The 8057-nt window shown below is 48.1% G+C and overlaps 1 protein-coding gene across 3 annotated transcripts in view; it reads right to left on the bottom strand.

The window, feature by feature from the left end:
- Sfmbt2 (Scm like with four mbt domains 2) overlaps positions 1 to 7213 on the bottom strand; it is a 181052-nt gene extending 173839 nt beyond the window's left edge. For 2 of the 3 annotated variants that reach the window (XM_013349026.2, XM_026783078.1), the window contains exon 1: positions 7056 to 7213. The gene's annotated coding sequence lies outside the window, so the exon portion shown is untranslated. Of the gene's footprint in view, positions 1 to 6540; positions 6774 to 7055 lie in introns of those variants that run through there. The other variant, XM_026783077.1, reaches the window with a different exon arrangement.
- Positions 7214 to 8057: the final 844 nt, after the last annotated feature.

Here is an 8057-nt window from a genome sequence, read left to right as displayed (position 1 = left end):
AGGGAAGGGAAGGGAAGGGAAGGGAAGGGGATTAAATAATACACTTCATGTAGGATTTCAGATACACACACACCGGCAAGATGGCTCAGCAGACAAAAGCTCCTGTTGCACAAGCCTGAGTTTGATCCCTGGAGCCCACAGAGGAAAGGAGAAAGCTACATTAACTCTGCAAAGCAGTTCTCTGATCTCCACACAACAGGTGCATGTGCATTTGCACGCGCACACACAGACAGAGAAAGAGATGCACGCACACACAAATGCACACTTGCAATAATAATAATAAACAAAAGTCCTGAGATCTTTAAAGGAAGAGACCTTCACACTGGTCTCATCCCATTGTCCTCCAATCACTATGCTGACGATATTTGCTCTATTTTACAAATGTTATAACAATTTACAAATTACTTTACAAATGCTCTATCAATTTCTATTTTAAACTATTTCATGGCTTGTTTGGTTTGGTTTTTGTCTTTTGTTTTTGTCTTTTTTTTTCAGAAAAGATCAGAAAAACACAACAGATACTTTTTCTTTAGTCAGTGTGGAAAACAGCCAATCTTATCCTAGAAGGAAAGCCTATTGGTGGTAGTGTGGTCTGCATATAAACTGCAGCCCCCACAAGGGGCTCGTATATTCAAGGGTTGGTTCTCAATGGGGGGGCTATTTGGTGAGATTGTGGAAACAGCAGGAGACAAGGCCTTGTGGAAGAAATTATGTTACTGGTGTCATGATCTTGGAAGCTGTCTCTTGTGCCCTCACACACACACACTTATCATGTATCATATATGTCACGAGGCAAACAGCCTTTGCACCATGCTCCCACAAGCATGATAGTTTGTCTGACCAAGATCCCAAGAGAGGTGTCGAGGGTTACAGCTAGAAACCTTTGAAAGGGTGAGCTGAAACACACCCTCCTTCCCTTTCGTTCCTCTCATCAGATATAGTGCCACAGTGATGAAAAGTCTGATGAGCACAGGCTTTTGGATCTTGTATAACAGCTAACCGTCAACCAATGGTGGCGAATTACCACGATTAACTCATCACTCTTGGACAAGGTGGTCAGTATGACGGCAGCATCTGTGCAGAGGAAAGTTGAACTGACACTGTGAATAAACAATATTCCCTGTTAAGTTCCAAGTTCTTTCCAGAGTCTCAATTTACAACACACAACCCTATATACTGTCTTTAGACCGATTTAAATATAGTCGACATTTACTTTAGTAAGAAATTATTTTTCTTAAAGACTGCCCCGGGACCTGAGAGATAAGGTTCCTCAACTGAGAGAGCACTGAGGCTCTTGTAGAGAACTGGGCTTCTATACCCAGCACCCACTTGGTGACTGAAAACCATCTGTACTCCAGTTCCAGAGGATCCAACCCCCGCTTCTGGCCTCCACAGACTTCATGCACACGGTACACAGACATACATGCAGGCAAAACACCCATGCACAGAACACAAAAATAAATCACACAAAGTAACAAAAGGAACTGTCCCGATCTTACAAAGGATGGACTGCCCAGTGGCCAAACCCAAAGACTGCAGATAGAAAGTTGTAAGTCTCCCAGGGGACAGGGGACACTTTCTCCCTGGCTACCAGTATTCCCTAGTCATCAAGACACACTGCAGTCATTATCCAATGCAGTCTGAACAACCCCCATCAAGTCTGGGATAGGAGGGTACACAGTGCAAGGGACCCGTTTAGACCTGGGAATGAGCAGACTCAAATCAAATCGGGCATTTCTTCATGACTTGCGTTCAAAGGGACCTCCCGAAACCCAGGCCGCACTACTTTCCCGAGCAGAAATGAAAGCAAGATCTCAGGTGGTTCTTCCAGCACTGAACAATAACAGCACTTACCCCTGCACGGTGGCCTCCAGCTCACCAGCTGCTCTCGGACCTTATGTCACACAACTGTCACCTAAGGCCAGCCGTGTTTTACTACACTTTGGGGACGTGAAGCTCAAGCATAGCTTGAGCACGTTAGCGTAGACAGCCGGCATCATGGACTTTGTCTCTTTGTTTCTGGTCCCTCGTGACACAGTGACATCACCGAGTAAAACTCCAGACCAAGGTTCTTTTGTAGACAAGAAGGCTCAAACTCGTAGGATAGCTACATTCATCCAGGTCAGACAACTAGACAGAGTCATCTCTGAAACTAAGCACCAGACCTCCTGAATTTTCCCTGTCTCTTCCTATCAACAATTGTCCTTATATACAAACTAGGCAGACATTCCTGGGTTATCAAACTTAATACACAGGCTGACCATCCAGTTTGTTATGGAAAAAGTATAATTTCCCTATTTTCTTTCCATTGTAGATCAGCGACAGCAAGTTGCTCTTGAAGCAATATGGATATAAGAGCTGGGAATGGAGCATAAATTTGAATTACAAATCTCAATATTACTTTGGTACAAAAAAATCTTTATGAGCTTCACTTCCTGACAAGATAAATTTCCTTTTGAGAGCTGTACTGTTACATAGACACACAAGTTCCAAATCCTGAAATGCAAAGACAGAAGTGTTATACAAACTGACTGTACCAGACTTGAGGGCATTTAAACCCCACAGTAGAGCTTTTATTGGTTGATTGATTGATTGATTGATTGATTGCTCAAAATAAAATGTTTAGAAAGATAGAACTCTTACTCTAATATCTACAACAAACTTGTAGACTTAAATGTGGGCTCAGAAAGTTTGGGGTTTTGCTTGACTCACATTCAAAATTATATTATATTAAGTAAAATATATCACATGTATTTAGGCTCAGCTCAGAACAATGTTGCTAACACTTCCCATTTCTTCCCAGAGTTCTTTGGGGGTATTATTGACATGAAGAACAAAAAAAGAAAGAAAATGTCACCTCAGCGTGGGCAGAAAAGGGATTTGATGAACATAGCAGAGCTTGTGATAAAAAAAAAGGGGGGATCTTGTTTTGTGTTGTGGTTTTGTTTTATTTTTCCATATCAAGAATCATGGAGCTAGCTAGTTATACCTACAAAGGGCCATCATTTTTTTTAAATGCGATCTGTACTATCTCTCAGCCAAACAGACTGTATGAGGTTCATGGTCTCGGCACCCTACCTGGAGATGGGAAACACTCAATGTGTCACGGAAGCAGATCTAGGCTAGTATGTACAGAGCAATGAGTACTTGGTGTTGTTTCTTCTAAGATGAGGACTGCCCGATACCCATCCCTACTCACTATGTTTGACACTGGCCTAGGAATGACCCTTGCAAGCAGTAGAACTTTGCTGTGGCACAAGGGATCTCTTAGGGTAGTGAACTTTTTTTCTGCCTATTGAATGTGCCAGGAAAGATGTAAAAGCCATTTCTTCGTGGTTTGGAGGGTCTCAGAGAGCGCAAATTCAGGGGTAAATATGGAGAAAAACAAAGAAGTTTGTCCCAAAGACAGCTTGGCCAACCATTCCTTTAAAACACTAAAGCCCCCTCCCTATTCCCTATCACTCCCCATAAAGACAGGCAGCCCTTTCCTCAAACCTGATGGAGCCTGAATGCATTCATTTGGTGTAGTTAGATTTGGTCCTTGGACTATGGTACCAGGATGAAGAGGTGAGAGTGGGAGGCGCTGACAATGATTTACTACGGCAGTGAGCCCCGGTCCAAAGTAGCTTCCTTTCCACCAGGGGCTAAGACCTTCCCTTCCCAGTTAGCATCCAGATAGGAGCCCCAAATCAGCCAGTAACCAGGCATATGGGGCAAAAATAGAGCTAACAGGAGAGAACCCGAAGTCTGGAACTGAGTGAGCCACAGGTGTAAGAACGTCGCTAGCCTTTCTGGGAATCCCACACAACCCTACAATCTTCCATATCCCTGAAATTCCAAAAGTGAAACTGAAAAGTTTGGGAACTGTCTCGGGAACCAGGTTTCCTGGCATTGTCTCCGGTACTCCAGGATGCTGCACTGATATCAAGAAGGAGCACCGGCCGCTGCTCCTCACAGGTTCCCCGGAATCTCCCTTGGATTTTTTTATGCAAAGCTACTGGAGTGCCCCAAGTCTCCTCTGTGCAGCGCTGGTTGCTTACACCACCTCAGTTCCTCCCTCTTCTCGCCGCTTTCCATGAAAAAGGAATACTTGGGCCCTGCGACAATCCTGTGGAATATTCTTTGGAATTAACTGGATACTAGATTCCATAGCCCGAACCGGTGCAAAATTGTGGGTTTTGAAGCCTTAGGATGAGCTACGCCCTCATCAGCGGCAACATCAAGGAGGAAGAGGGGAAGGAACCATGGTTAAAACTGCAGTTTACAAACACCAAACACAGATTTTGTACTTATCCTTATTTCAACAGAGCCCACGAATGCCCTCCCCTACCCCCACCCCCATCCCCGGGGACGCGCAGGCTGGGAGTGCTGGGGACGCGCCGCGTGCTCTACTTGGAAAGATGAAATGCTTCCTGTCCCGCCTGTCAACAGTCGCTCAGGTGGGAAGAAATAACCTGCGGTGGAGTCTCTAAAGCTCATCTCCCTCCCACCTGACACCACGAGCGGACTGGACGCCCCCACCCTACTTAGCGGAGTCTGAGGAACCCAATAAAATCACCCTCTGTGTCCCTGCAACTGCCAGGTGACCACGTTGTTACAGTAACTACAGACCTGGCTAGTCCTGCTTTTTAATCTAATCCTTTATAAATGCCTCCTCGATCTTGGCCTTGCGCTTTCACAGGCGTTGGCGGAAGAATGTCCTCCCAGACCAGCCCTCACCAGAGTCCGCGAGCGCCTGGAGCGTGGCTCACGCCCACTCTCCTAGGCTCTTTTCTGCTCAACCCGCCGCGCAAACCTTACTCCTTGGCTGCGTCGTGGACACGGGCGACCCCTATCGGGGACCCCTGTTCCCAGCGAGGCAACTATGATCATGCATTCTGGGTGGCTTTTTTTCCTGGTCCGGGTTTACTAGCTTTCCTAAGAACCCCTAGAGTGGCTCCAATCTTTGTCTCCAAACTCCACTCTTAGACCCTCCCATACCCATCCAGATGTCGGACGCAGACCTTTCCCCTGCACTCCAACTTCCCTTCACACCACAAGACTACAGCCTAGCCCAGAGCGCATACTCATGGAGGACACCCCTCCCGCAGCAGTCCGGTTGGTTTCTAAACTGAGCTAGGGACAATTTTTTCCTAAAATTCACTCCCCATCCATCACCTTCCCTAGAACGGAAAAATCGAAAGTGACCTGGCAGCTCTTGAGGTTGACCTTGTAAGCCTTTTACTGGGAGGTCCGTGCTCCTCACCGTCTGCTAGCCTCGGCCCCAGGCCCCCAACCTCCCACCTTTGCAGGGAGTGCAGGAAAACAGGAGCCTATCCCTAAACGTGGCACGTACCTAATCTCCCCGGACACAAATTCCCATTGACTGCGTGCAGCCCTCCCGACTGCACCGAGTACCCTGGGCAGTTAGTCTTTTTTAATAAGCACCTCCTCGCTCCGCCTATTCCACGCAAGATCCAACAACACGGAGGAAAAAAGAAAATACAACCCCTAGAAGAGAGAAATTAATCATTCCCTCTGCCCTCGTGGATTCTGCACCTCGTGTCAGCAGTTTGTCATGTCAGAACGTGGTAGAGTCTGGTTCCGAGACACACACACACACACACACACACACACACACTGACGTGGGGGGATGGGGGTCTCTTTAATACACACCCTAGCGACTGCACATACAGACTTGTGCACGGTTCCACAAGCACACACATGAGGCAGTTGCGCTTGGTTGCCCTCATCCCGGCCCGTAACACCCCTCCACCTTGGACCCTCTAGCAATGGACTAAATACAGATAAACCACGGGGGAAAAATCTGGAAAAGCTAGCTTCTCCTCTTTTTTCCTACTTAATTCGCTAAAGAAGCTCCTGGAGTAACCAAAAGGAGTCGAAACTAAGGCGTGGCCACTTTGGTTGGGTTTTTTCCCACCTCAAAACCTTTATTTTCAGTTTTTAAAAGCCACCTTAGCCCGCCATATTGGAACTGGTACGGTGTCTAAAGACTCCTTCCCCGCTGCTGTAGCGCTTCCAAGAAAACACAAGTATGGACTGAGCTGAAGACGTGTGTCCGGCCACTGCAAATCAACCACTTCCCACACCCCATGTTCTCCCTTTCCGAGTCTAATCTCTTTCAACCGCTCCAAGTCAAAAATCAAAACATACATCTAGCAGTTCTTACCGTTGCTTTTTTTTAAAAGAGGATTTCAGCAAGACACACACGCACATAAAAATAAATAAATAAACTCCAGAGCTCGATTAGGTTAGTAATTCTGAAAAGAGACAAGATGAGTGTAGACAAGAAAGCCCCGAGTGACGGGATGTTACTTTAAAGGGTAACAAAAAATGAACAAAAAGATCGCCCTTGCTAGAGCTCGCTCCGAAACTACTATTGACAATTTCAATTCCGCTGCACAAGGCAAATGTTTCCAATCGGGCGATTCCAAATGTCTGCGCGATTTTGGAAACAGCCCCCACCCCACCCCTGCTGATTTACAATTCTACCACCACCACCTTCTTCTCCCTAGTCCCCCCCAAACCCCCAATACACACCAAAAGAGGAAGACCCCAGAGCGGAGGAGACGCGGGAACGCGGGGTAGGTGGCAGAGGCGGCTGCGTCGCTAAAACGAGTGCACAAACGAGGAAGGTGGGCGGCGGGAGGGAACAGGCTGCACCCGGAGGAGGACGAGGTCACTTTGCAACTCCGGACAGACTCCCGCAAGGCCTGGCTTTTCAGAGTAGGGAGCCAGGGGAAAGGGGGTGGGGAAAGAAAAAAAAATGACAACCCAGAGCGCAGAGAGGAGTTAGAGGCTTCGCTCGTCGCTCAAGTGCTGCTCATTTCCTCCCCAGCCTCTGCTCTTCGGGTTTTCTCCTCCTTCCTCCCCAACCCCCCGCCTCCCCCACCTCCACCCCTAGGCTGGTTCGGGCTTCCTTTTTTTTTTTTTTTTCTTTAAAAAAAAAAACTAAACTGGAAAAAAATGCCTTTCGGTGCACTCAACCTGCGGGCCAGAAATCTGCTCGGGGGGCCGGGTTAGGCGAGGGGACAGTGACTAGGGAGGCGTCTTACCTGATGAAGTTTATCCTGTCCAGGATAGTGAAGCCAGGCCCCCGGGTAAGACAGGAGTGGGCGCTGGTCCCGCTCACCCGCCCTCCTTGCTCACTCGCTCTCTACCCGCCGCCTCACTAGCGCGCCCGCTCGGGTCCTCCAGCTCCCACTACAGCCTCATTCCAATATGGCATCCTCTCTATGCGCATGCCCGGCACTCTTTTTTTTAAGATTTCTCTTTCTCTCTGTACAGCGAACTCCTTCAACGACCTTTTCCAGCGCTTGCAAAATGTCTCAAGCCAATTAGCCTGCTGTTCGTCGTAGACTCCTTCCGCCCAAAACGCGACATCCTCCCACCCCCACGCTCCGCCATACAGAGACACCTCCCCCAGAAGGCACAGTCCACGCCACGCGGCCCCCTTGGGGCCGCTCCCTTCCCTCCCCTCCTTCAACTCCCTCCATAAGTGATGGGTAGAAAGTTCACACTGCAAGCATTCCCAAACACCCATTTGCACAGACAACTGAACAAATGCCTCAATTTCTTCGCGGTTGTTTGTTTTCTGGGTTTGCAATGCCCTGATCGACCCAATATACAAACTTGTACTATATTTGCCCAAGAGCTTTCTAAATGGGGAGGATGAGGACCCCCCCCCAAAACAAAATCGATTGTCCCGCCCGGTCCACCCCACCCTGCTCTTTAATTGTACTTTTCTACTAAGATTCTCAAGTCTCCTGCCTTTGGGGGGAGGGCAGAGGGATCTAGGAGAGGTTTTCCATGGACTCGTAAAACGCGTGAAAAGCTGGAAATTAAGTTTGGACTGTCGGGGAGATCTACCAGCTGCGATCAGCTGGGATGCGTATGACAAAGCGCGCCGGGCTTCTTGTGGGACACCTGGCCAGAATGGGTTCCCAAAAGGTGGGGATAAGAATCCCTGAGCAGATCGAGAAAAACGAAGACTGCGGAGGAAGATCAACGCAGTCTGATTTGCGGGGTCAGTCCGCACTTTGTCACAGATGTGGTGG

Source organism: Microtus ochrogaster, chromosome 16, assembly GCF_000317375.1.
Source record: "Microtus ochrogaster isolate Prairie Vole_2 chromosome 16, MicOch1.0, whole genome shotgun sequence".
Taxonomy (NCBI): domain Eukaryota; kingdom Metazoa; phylum Chordata; class Mammalia; order Rodentia; family Cricetidae; genus Microtus; species Microtus ochrogaster.
The sequence above is the reverse complement of the archived record's forward strand: the minus strand, read 5'-3'. Positions and strand labels throughout refer to the sequence as shown.